This window comes from Bombina bombina, chromosome 4 (assembly GCF_027579735.1).
Source record: "Bombina bombina isolate aBomBom1 chromosome 4, aBomBom1.pri, whole genome shotgun sequence".
Taxonomy (NCBI): domain Eukaryota; kingdom Metazoa; phylum Chordata; class Amphibia; order Anura; family Bombinatoridae; genus Bombina; species Bombina bombina.
Window position 1 is genome coordinate 1,046,103,360 of NC_069502.1, and position 13,084 is coordinate 1,046,116,443.

A 13,084-nucleotide genomic window follows, 5' to 3' on the forward strand; every position below is an offset into this window, starting at 1 on the left:
TAAAAAAATGAGACAAAGATAAATCATTTCAGAACTTTTTCCACCTTTAATGTGACCTATAAACTGTACAACTCAATTGAAAAACAAACTGAAATCTTTTAGGTAAAGGGAAATAAAAATAAAAAAATAAAATAATATGGTTGCATAAGTGTGAACACCCTTTTATAACTGGGGATGTAGCTGTGTTCAGAATTAAGCAATCACATTCAAAATCATGTTAAATAGGAGTCGGTACACACCTGTCATCATTTAAAGTGCCTTTGATTAACCCCAAATAAAGTTCAGCTGTTCTAGTAGGTCTTTCCTGACATTTTGTTAGTCGCATCCTACAGCAAAAGCCATGGTCCCGCAGAGAGCATCTAAAGCATCAGAGGGATCTCAGTGTTAAAAGGTATCAGTCAGGAGAAGGGTACAAAATAATTTCCAAGGCATTAGATATACCATGGAACACAGTGAAGACAGTCATCATCAAGTGAAGAAAATATGGTGCAACAGTGACATTACCAAGAACTGGATGTCCCTCCAAAATTGATGAAAAGACGAGAAGAAAACTGGTCTGGGAGGCTGCCAAGAGGCCTACAGCAACATTAAAGGAACTGCAGGAATATCTGGCAAGTACTGGCTGTGTGGTACATGTGACAACATTCACCCGTATTCTTCATGTGTCTGGGCTATGGGGTAGAGTGGCAAGACGGAAGCCTTTTCTTACAAAAAAAAACATCCAAGCCCGGCTAAATTTTGCAAAACACATCTGAAGTTTCCCAAAAGCATGTTGCAAAAGGTGTTCTGGTCTGATGAAACCAAAGCTGAACTTTTTGGACATAATTCCAAAAGATATGTTTGGCGCAAAAACAACACTGCATATCACCAAAAGAACACCATACCCACAGTGAAGCATGGTGGTGTCAGCATCATGCTTTGGGGCTGTTTTTCTTCAGCTGGAACTGGGGCCTTAGTCAAGGTAGAGGGAATAATGAACAGTTCCAAATACCAGACAATATTGTCACAAAACCTTCAGGCTTCTGCTAGAAAGCTGAACATGAAGAGGAACTTCATCTTTCAGCATGACAACGACCCAAAGCATACATCAAAATCATCAAAGGAATGGCTTCACCAGAAGAAGATTAAAGTTTTGGGATGGCCCAGCCAGAGCCTAGACCTGAATCCAATTCAAAATCTGTGGGGTGATCTGAAGAGGGCTGTGCACAGGAGATGCCCTCACATTCTGACAGATTTAGAGTGTTTTTGCAAAGAAGAGTGGGCAAATCTTGCCAAGTCAAGATGTGCCATGCTGAAAAACTCATACCCAAAAAGACTGAGTGCTGTAATATAATCAAAAGGTGCTTCAATAAAGTATTAGTTTAAGGGTGTTCACACTTATGAAACCATATTATTTTAGTTTTTTATTTTTATTTCCCTTTACCTAAAAGATTTCAGTTTGTTTTTCAATTGAGTTGTACAGTTTATAGGTCACATTAAAGGTGGAAAAAGTTCTGAAATTATTTATCTTTGTCTCATTTTTTTAAAATCACAGAAACCTGACATTTTAACAGGGATGTGTAGACTTTTTATATCCACTGTATATATATATATATATATATATATATATATATATATATCCAATCCAGCACAAGGCACTCTCCAGTCTTTGATACTTTATTTATGACGTTGTCGCTGACAGACGATCTGTGTACATAAGGGAGTAAGTAGGATGTTTTAATTGTACAGTCTGAAGAAGGGGCACCACCACGTCATAAATAAAGTATTAAAGACCGGAGAGTGCTTTGTGCTGGATTGGATATATATATATATATATATATATATATATATATATATATACATACATATAATAATATATAGATATATATTTCAAATTAAAAATAAAATTTTGTTCTAAGTAAAGTACAAAAGTATTTGTCAATTAACCTTCTGCTTTAGAACAGTTGGTGTACCCTACTTTCATGTTAGATTGCAAGCAAAAGCTAGAAGAGGCCGTAGAAGATTATGGGGAAAGGGCGTTAGAGCAGCTGTACTGTCCTACCTTCCGAGGTTAGCGTGCCTGAGGCTTTTGCTCACATGCTACCATTTTACTTTTAACTTTTAATACTAATGCAAAACTAGGAGATCTATTGATTTAAAGGGACAGTCAAGTCCAAAAATGTTTTTCATGATTCAAATAGGACATGCAATTTTAAACAACTTTCCAATTTACTTTTATCACCAATTTTGTTTTGTTCTCTTGGTATTCTTAGTTGAAAGCTAAACGTAGGAGGTTCATATGCTAATTTCTTAGACCTTGAAGGCCGCATCTAATCTAAATGCATTTTGACAGTTTTTCACCACTAGAGGGCATTAGTTCATGTGTTTCATATAGATAACATTGAGCTCATGCACATGAATTTACCAAGGAGCCAGCACTGATTAGCTAAAATGCAAGTCTGTCAAAATAACTGAAATAAGGGGGCAGTCTGCAGCGGTTTAGATACAAGGTAATTACAGAGGTAAAACGTATATTATTATAACTGTGTTGGTTATGCAAAACTGGGGAATGGGTAATTAAGGGATTTTCTATCTTTTAAAACAACAACAATTATGGTGTTGACTGTCCCTTTAACTTGAGTGCAGTTAGCACTCAATGGGGCAAATAATTTTGTGCTCCACTTGTAATCTAACCCACTATAGGCATATGATATTTCTTAGTGGCTGTTTTGGCTTACTATTTTTTTTTATTTTTTTTTTTAATTATTAGCAAAAAAAAAATAACAAATCTACGGGTTTTAGTAGCAAATATTATGGTTTAACTTTTATAAAACCGTTTGCATGTTCATTTTATATCTATTTCCCCAAGAAAAAAGATGTTTGCAATACAAATGTTTTCATTACTGTCACTTTATTGAGATAATACAAATGAGATGAAAGAAATGTTGCAATCCATTTCCTAAGAACTCAGTATGAAACAAAGAAGTGTACAGTTCTACCTCAGTACAGACGCAATTGCAGAACGAGATAAAGATAGTTATTCACCAGATCTATGAATGCACAATTTATGAAAAGCTGCACACAAAGAACAAAGTATCAAATTAAGTTAAAACTGATGAAAAGTAATGTCAAAATAGCCATGAAATTACTTCTGATTATGTTATATACAGATATGTATTTATGCATAAAACAACTGTAACGACTTTGAGAGTATTTTTAAACTAAGGTACATTATGATGTTTTATGTAAGTTCAGTGCACATAGTTTAAATAGCCACTACTTGTATTAGTTAAGCCATCACAGTATAATTTTATATATTTTTAAACATGCTAAAATACATAGGAAACAGGATTTTCAATGGACTTTTGCAAAGGTTTTCACAAACATTCACATAGACAGTCAGTGTGAAAGTAAAATATTCTTTCAAATTTTAATGTATTTTTTCACTTAAAGAGACATTAAATACCAAATAAATGTCATGCCCCTCCTTCTAATTATAGGTGCCAGCATTTTGGAACCTAGGTTACAGTTCCGATATCTGAAGGAGATACTTCATCACTGGAATGCAACATAGTAGCACCAATGACTAGAGGGATGTGGGGAATAACCTCAATAATATGCTAAAAAATGTATTTAGTGTACAATGTCCCTTTATATATAAATGTATATTTTTTATTATTATTATTTTAACTGTGTATTAAACTTTATATGAGTTACTCATAAACATTACTCATAATTCTTAACATTGAAAAAGGCTTTTTGAAGAGCTAAGAAATGCGGACTTCAACAGGCCAAAATTAGTTATCAAAAATTCAAAGTTCTTGAATTAGAAAAATCCACAAACTATTTGAAAAGCTCCTCAGAATGGTTTCTTATTAATTGGTATATTAATGTTGAATTCTCCAAATGCATTGTATTGGTGAAGTGAACATGGAGAGAAAATACATAATAGGTTTTCAAATGGATTACAACTAATTCAAACTTGAAAGTCCTGTAAAAATTCATGTGGCACAATTTGTAGAAACCTTTTTAATGGAATTGAACATAGACTTCAATATATAGGAGATGAGTAAGTTACCGATCTTAAAAGAAGATCTATTTAAACACCATAATAAAAAAAAAAAAGTGAAATAACTGTCACTGATGATAATTTTTGATCACCACATCTGGTTTGACAAATATTTTGGTCCACTTAAAGGAATTATAGTCAACTAAAAATAATATTCTATAGCAATAACTAATTTTCCTTTTTTAATTAGAAGGTATCCCATATTTTTCAGAATTAATAATAATCTTGACGACTTAGATAAAGAGAAATCGAGGCTCAGCAGGTACTTTAAATCTCACGTTAAAGGGACACTGAATCCAATTTTTTCCTTTTATGATTCAGATAGAGCACGCAATTTTAAGCAACGTTTCTTCATTCTCTTGGTATCTTTATTTGAAATGCAAGAATGTAAGTTTAGATGCCGGCCCATTTTTGGGGAATAACCTGGGTTGTTCTTGCTGATTGGTGGTTAAATTCACCTACCAATAAACAAGTGCTGTCCGTGGTTCTGAACCAAAAATAGCTTAGATGCCTTATTTTTTAAATAAAGATAGCAAGAGAACAAAGAAAAATTGATAATAGGAGTAAATTAGAAAGTTGCTTAAAATTGCGTGCTTTATCTGAATCACAAAATAAAAAATTTGGGTTCAGTGTCCCTTTAAGCCAGTTTATAAAAAGTGCTGTATTTGAATATTAAAAAGATGTCCTTGTTGAGTTTGCTTAATGTTGATAGACAGGTAGCTAGGAATAAACTGAAATCAGAAGTAGTTTTATAGTAGGCTTGCCTCTTCTAAAGCCTGGGGGCCACAATGTATCCAACACATTTTATCTGGCCCTATATTTCTGCATATAGGATGCTGTCTGAAACTGGAAGGAATCCTTCAGTATTTTGATCTTATAATAGCAATAATCTTCTGAAAAGAACCGATGTATATCAATTCTCCCAAACATTAAACATTTTGCAGAATAGTCACAGATTGGAAGCTCTGCCCTGCCATCTCTCCCACTACACCCTCTTCCCTATGAATGCCCCAGATTTACAAAGTGAAACCAGGGATTACCTACTCTCATTTATGAACGTATAGCATGGCCAACCCCAACCATGAAAATTCTCAGCTCTGCCTACATTATGACTGGCCCCACATAGAGCTCACACAAACTCTTTCCCAAGTCCACCATTACTCTTTCCTGAGTTCATGCAGCTCTACCCATTGATCTCACTGACTCAGACCCCATTTTCTGATTCCATATACTAATTAGGAAATGGGACATATGGTGCACTGGTGAAAATTTAAAAGATCCTGTATGTGGGTTTGCCTATTGGCATAAACATATTAATTTAGTACATTTGTACTTGGTCAAGTCAAGACAATGGCATATATATAGTCAAACCATTGCTTTTTTGAAGGTTGCTTATATAAGTATATAAGGACAGTATATTAATATTATTATTATATTTATGTATTTATCAAATGTGCCTGCTTGTTTTCTAAGGAAAAAAAGATACAGGGTTGTTCTTCATGTGCAGAGTTTATACACCCATGATTTGCAGACTTTATTGTGACAATACAATACATACAATACAAACCTACATAAAAGTTATCATCAATTCTCCTCAATAGTGCACATAATCAGGCCATAGTTAATCTAGGATTCTGTGGTATGTTACTGTTACAGCAGGACTCCATTGCCTTTGTCCCCTTCCTCTCTCCCTCTGCAATACCCAGTGTAACTGCTTTTTGCACTCATCCAAATCTTCCATTCTATGGTACCTTTATGCACCTGTTACCAATGGGTTTGGCTGAAACACCTGAACTCAATTATTAGTACATACATTTGGCCACATAGTTATATGGTAATTAAGTAATTACCTGATAGGATGACTGGAACCACTGAAGCAGGAGATGTGTTGCAGGTACCAGAGTTAGGCTGGAAACAACTCTGAGCAAAGAGAGTTGCACACAGGTAGAATTTGGTAAATCAGTAGAGCAGTAGGTAGGGAAGCCAGTAGATCTGTCAGCAGCCAGGTATCACAACAAAAGGAGAAACCAATATCAGTAGTCAACATACAGTTCATTGGGTCTTTAGCCAGTAGATCAGTCCTCAGGTAGCAGTAAAGTTACTGGTCAGACAGGTAACAAAAGCATTATAACTTGCCAGAGTCACAACCAGGAGGACAGGCCAGGAACAAGATTGCAAGGGCCTTCATATACAATAACCAAGCACTGAGATGACCTTTTAACCTCCAATTCAGGCTTGGTGCCAAAAGCATACAGAGGTCACTTGTGACAGGTAAAATATAAATGCAATATTCTAGCACATTTACTAACAAGCAGGTCTTCAAGAAGGGAAACTAGTGCATCCCAGGCTGCTGGCCCTTCTAAGCAGAAAATCCCTTAGTGGGACCTCCAGCAGACACAGCCTCACATGAAATAGTGCGTCCCCAGACCCTTACATTGGAGGTAAGAGCAGCAAGGCTCCTGCCTCGCTTCAGTGCATTACAATACTGTATATATTTTCATAACCCCAGCTTGCCACATAGTAGGTTCAGTAGTAAACTCTCTTCTGTACATAAAGGGTGATTGAAATAAAAAAAAAACAGTTTTCAACAGAGCGCAATCCAAGATTTTTGGAAGGAATTTATATATAAAGGTAAAAAAAGCAGGGAAAAAACATCAAGATAGAGATATCAGCAGGGATAGGCAAGGTGTCCGTACACGGACACTGGTGTTCGTGACTGGCCCTTGCAGTGTCCGCCGCCAATTTTGCTGTGGGGAGGGAGGAGTAAGACAGATAAATACTCGTCCTGACTCCTCCTTAACACACGCAGCGCCACGTTTTGAAGGGTTGTGGACACTCCCACATGATGCCGCTTAGTACCAGCAAATGACTCTGAGTGAGACAGAGAGAGAGGGAAGATTCAAGAAGCAAGCTGCCACTGTGTCCCTGGAGCTTTATATACAAAGGTAAAGCACTTTAACCAGCACCTGAGGTTTATTATAAGTAGTATTTAAATAGAAAGAAAAGATATAGTAAGGTTGTGAATCATAACCTTAGTATATATTTTCTTTCTGATTAAATAATAGGAAAGGGAAAATATTTAGTGAGAATAAAATTAGTGGCTTGTCAAGAGACTGCTAGCAATATTGGGTGATAAGTTATGGAATAAATAAAGTGTGAAATACTGGATGTGTATCTTCTGCATCTATATAATAACACCCAGCTCTATACAAAGACACAGAAGTGACACTGGCACATGTGTATAGCCAGACAAGGGCTGGTTATAGAATAAGTGGTATCTGCATCAGTATAATAAAATTCAGCACTATAAAATATTAGTTTTAATTGTAAATGTACCTTGGTGTCCTTCACTAAAGGTCTTTACTTTAGAAAATGTCCGCCACAGCCTTGGCTCGTGCCTATCCCTGGATATCAGGGGTCAAGTCATACAAAAAAAGTGTGGGAACTCACCAAGACTTCTACCCCCTTCCAATTAATATTGTTTAAAACACACACTCTATTTATTTGTATATAATCTGTACACTTTGGTTAATGAAAGCAAATTAAATCCAATGAAGGGTTGAATGGTTGCCTTTGGGCCTGAGACTCCTCCTCTGTCTCACCCACTTAAGGTGGAATAGTCCTATTTCTGCTGAGGGGAGCTAAATAACCCCAGAGCAAGCTACACATAAATGTAAGCACCAAGTGTTCCACACAGTGTGGGGGATCACACAGCAGGGCCGCTGACAGGCTTGCATTTAGTGTATTGTAGAAAGTGTTACTGCCCATTACTAGAGGATCTCACAATCCCTCTAACAAGACTGTGCTCACGCTCCTCCCACCAACAGCAGCTGTGTTTACCAAAGCGTTTTTGTTCTCTGTCCAGGGGGAAATTAGTTCCACCTGCAAAAAAAGTGCAGGAACTCTGTTCCCATGCGTTCCTGCTGGACTGGACCCCTGAGATAGATAGACAGACAGACAGACAGATAGACAGACAGACAGATAGATAGACAGACAGATAGATAGATAGATAGATAGATAGATAGATAGATAGATAGATAAGGAGCTACAACCCAAGACACAAATCAGCAGTTTCTAATCTGTCTAATTTTTGGGTATTTATTAGGCATAACCATTAGTTTCAATTATTTATATTTTTTTATTTACAGCATGTACTATAACAGCACTTATAGCTGCCAAATATGAACTGTCATTTCACCCAGAGAGGGCTATTATGCAGCCTAAAATCAGTTTGAAGATAATAAATAAACAGTGGTCAGTAAATGTCCATCAGGATAACTGGCTGGATGTGAAAATAAAATAAATAGAAAACTACCCTTAATAATCTGAACTTGAAGCTATACCTGGGGATTTAGCACCTAATAGTACCCTGTTAGAAATGCCGTGTCTGTATCTGAAGTGTTGTGTCTAATAAGGCGTGCAGGGATAATCTATAATCTTCGCTTTATCTCTGTTTCTCTCTTTATCTCGGTAGGGTAGTCTGGCTATGGATAAACTGTGTAGGGGGTGGGTGGGAGTCCTCACATTACCCAATTTTACCTTTCATAAAACAATTTTAAACATCCTGATTAGTCTCTAGTAAAATAAAAAAGAAAAGATTACATTTAGGTTATGCAGAATATATGTCTTTAAAAAGTATTTGAAAATTTGAAAAAGCAATTGTTAATAGATAGCACCTTAGAGATGTATGAAAGAAATAAGTATACTGCTACATTTCAACATAGAGAGAAAATACATTTATAATAATATTATTTACAGAGAAAATGACTGATCTTTGCTTATTCAGCCCAGTGATTAAGAAAAATCCCTCCCACCACATACCAAACTCCCTAGTATCTTAACATAGGTGGGAGAGCAGGGAACGCAGTGACCATCATAGAACACTTGTTCATTTCAAGCTACTGATCTCTGCAGAGGAAGATACATCTCAACACAGCCCGCAGATCTATTGTGTTTCTGTTTAATAGAACGTTCATCTGCATCATCAGGTATAATAGTATGTATGCATTTCACTTGTAGAAAACAACTATTATATTGGTGCATTAAATCATAGATAACTATGTGTTATTATCTACCAATAAGAAGTTATATATGGAGATGATTATATATATATATATATATAGATAGATAGATAGATAGATAGATAGATAGATAGATAGATAGATAATTATTATATATGGATAATTATTTAGCTATATGATTGTTAGTTTCATTCTTGTTGCATTCCTGGCAATTTGTGTGAGTTTTCCATTCTGAGAGGCAATTAATGAAGTAATGTGTGATTTAATTATTGTTTTTAATTTGTTTTCAGAAGATAGTGCTTGATGATTATTATGTGCTTTTAGCAAGGAAAAAACAAGATTTAAAGTAATTGTGTTATATACATAATGCTTATTATGCAGAATGCATACATTTTATGGAATTATTTTTTGTTTTGGGACATGTTAGTTAGAAAACAAACTTCATAGACGTTACAGGAACAGGGGAATCAAAACTAAGCTTTCATTATTTAGAGTGTACAAAATAACTATATCTCTATATCTGTCTGTCTATCTCTCTATCTCTGCCATAAAGTGCTTAGCAAAGTTTGAAAAAGCAGAAAGTTAATTAAACATAATTATCGGAATCATGAAAGGTTCATTTTGACTTCCATATCCTTTAAATGTTTATTAACCTTTTAACGTCGTTATGGTGTTTTATTCCATCCTATCCGCGCGGGCTTTAGTGCTGTTAGGACGAAATAAAACGTCATAACCGTTTAGCTGTCCTAAAGCCAACAGCGCTTCCATGATGTGATCACGGTCTGGAGGGTGTGCCTAGAGTCTTAGGGACGCCCCCCTGACCCGATCCCATCATTGAAATCTCACGATCACGTGCACAATGGCAGGATTTCAATCTGTTGCGATGTAGACAAATTAATTCTGTCATCAAAGGGTTAAACTGCCCTTTTATCAGATTTGTTAGCAAACTGTTGATGTTTAAAAAAATAATATTACAAAATGTATTTGTGTTCTCAAAACTAGTGTACATATTCCCATATTATATGCAGGCTGCATGTCCATATCAGCTTATTGTTTGCCTTGCATACTGATAAGAGAGTTCAGGGAAGGATACTACATCTTATGCTATTTTAAACCTGAAGAACACATTTATATTGTACAACAAAATATACTTTAATTTGTTCCCTTTTCCTGTAATTTAACTCTAAAAACTATGGTCTTTTCAAATCCCCTGGGTTGCTATAAAGTAATGAGCATAGTCACCCAGCTACTTTTCAAAAAGAGCATAGTCAATACTGAGACCTAGTAGAAAACAAGTGGCATATGTGCATAGCCACCAATCCCCAGTTAGCTACCAGTAGTGCATTGCTACTGCTGGTATGCTTGTCAACAAAGGATACCAATAGAACACAATGAATTTGATACCAGTTGTAAATTTAAAAAAGTCTCTTAATATGATCTCTATCTGAAACATGGAAGTTTAATTTTGACGTTTATGCCTATTAAAGCTGTATAATTCATTCTATATTTGTAATGTTCTTATCTTAAATATCTGTATTATGTATTTGGTTGTAAATATGAAATAAAGTAATCTTGTGGTTGCTATAGTTTGGATTAATACATGTTTAATTGTGTGCATTAGTCATGAATTTAAAGGGACATGAAACTCACAATTTTTCTTTCATGATTCATACAGCGCATACAATTTTTTTAAAAAAGTTTCCAATTTACTTCTATTGTCAAATTTGCTTCATTGTTAGTTGAAGAGATACCTAGATAGGTAGTGTGAAAATGTCTGGAGCACTACATGACAGAAAATAGTGCAAAGCTACTGCCAAATGTTACTACAGATTTGTGCACACTCCTGAATTTACCCTTTGTTGAAAAGCAGAAAGGTAACAAGAAAACAAGGACAAATTAATAAAAGAAGTACATTGGAATTTTGCTTAACTGTTCTATCTGAATCATGAAAAAAAAAGTTGGGCTTTATGCCATTTAGCAAGACTGCTATCTTTAGCGCTCTTAGGCAGAAGTTAGTCATTTCTTTTCTCTGTTATGGTATGTGCATATGTGCAACATGTGATTTCAGCTCTAGGTAGCAGCCCATTAAATAGCATGGCACATGCAAGAAAATAGGTTTTGCAGCAGCCATGCAGAAGCCTGAGTTAAATTGCCTATAGGCAGCTGCATCTCTTGCCCAATGATCCGTTTAACTCTTCCTAGGGTTTATAGCTGCAGTAGAAGCGCTGAATACTCTATTAGGTTTGGATGAGGCAGCTTATGAATTTATACTGTGTGTTACTTTATTCACAAGTGATTTGTCATTCATTTACTGTAAATATTTCTATGTCTAAAATGATGGTATTATTTTATTTTGTATTTAACATAACGAGAATGTTCTCATAGTAAACTAGAGTTACGTGAAAATTTGTTCCTACAGCAACATAAATTATTGTGTATTATAAGGTCAATTTGTTTAGGGAGATGATTTTAACTTTTTCAGGGCTAGGACATTTCCCACGCTGTACTAGGGCTCTGTTGTTTGGTACTTTTGAGCCAGATGAAGCACAACAATATGATTCCATAGTTAAAGGGACAGTCTAGGCCAAAATAAACTTTTATGATTCAGAAGAGCATGTAATTTTAAACAATTTTCCAATTTACTTTTATCACCACTTTTGCTTTGTTCTCTTGGTATTCTTAGTTGAAAGCTTAACCTAGTAGGTTCATATGCTAATGTCTTAGACCTTGAAGGCCACCTCTTTTCAGAATGCATTTTAACAGTTTTTCAAAACTAGAGGGTGTTAGTTCATGTATTTTATATAGATAACACTGTGCTCGTGCACGTGAAGTTATCTGGGAGCAGGCACTGATTGGCTAACTGCAAGTCTGTCAAAAGAACTTAAATAAAGGGGCAGTTTGCAGATGCTTAGATACAAGGTAATCACAGAGGTAAAAAGTATATTAATATAACTGTGTTGGTTATGCAAAACTGGGGAATGGGTAATAAAGGGATTATCTATCTTTTAAAACAATAACAATTCTGGTGTAGACTGTCCCTTTAATATATATAGAAAACAATGTAGTTTAATACATGCAATGTCAGATAGCACAGGTGTATTCTTTCCCACAGATAATAGATTTCTGTGAGGGCCCACACTAAAATGTACTTTGGATAATGCTCAAGGGTAAAAATTCTGCCTAAGTAGTGGAGGTTATGCTTAAGTTCTTTGCTAGATACCCTCCATGTTCTTGAATGGCTAATAGCAAGCGATAACAGTTAATACCTACTTTTCAAAAGCGCTAAATGCGAGAGTGGTATTTTATCTGGCACACAAGTTTATAATTCATGTTCAATGAGTGCTCTACTACCACTTACTATTGAAAGTATAGGGGGTGCTATTTATGTATCAGGTTCATTAATAATGCTTAGGTAAAACATTTCACTTGAATTAAAATGCATTTTTTATCCAACAACTTTTAATACCCATTTGTGCTTTATTGGTTGCGAAAGATCCAGCACAAATAAACACGGCACAATTTGGGCTCAATTACGAGTGCAAAAATATTAGCGCTATTAAGCGCTAACCCTGCTTAAATTAAATAAATATCGCTACTATTCTTGTGCTCATATTACAAGTTGAAAGTAAAAGGTCGGATATTTTAGCTGTTCTACCTCCTTTTCCTAATAGTCTTCTATAGGGCATGCTACAAAAGCCTCTTCTGACTAGTGCAACTGCACTAAACCCATAGGTGCACTAAGAAATACTTCAAACAACGGTGTTATTTACTTAGAAGAAAATGTTCTTTTTATCTTTAAAAAATGTTTATATTTTTACAATATATCTATAGCTATATATCTATATGAATATATATATTGTGATATAGCAATCACACGGGATACCTGTTTTCAGGCAAAACAACACGGTCCTCTAGGGTATAAATATTTGCAGGCTTGAAATTGCAGAAAAAAGCATTTTTTTATTCCAAAATTAAACACATACCCTTGCCACACTTGGCTTTAAATCACACTTAC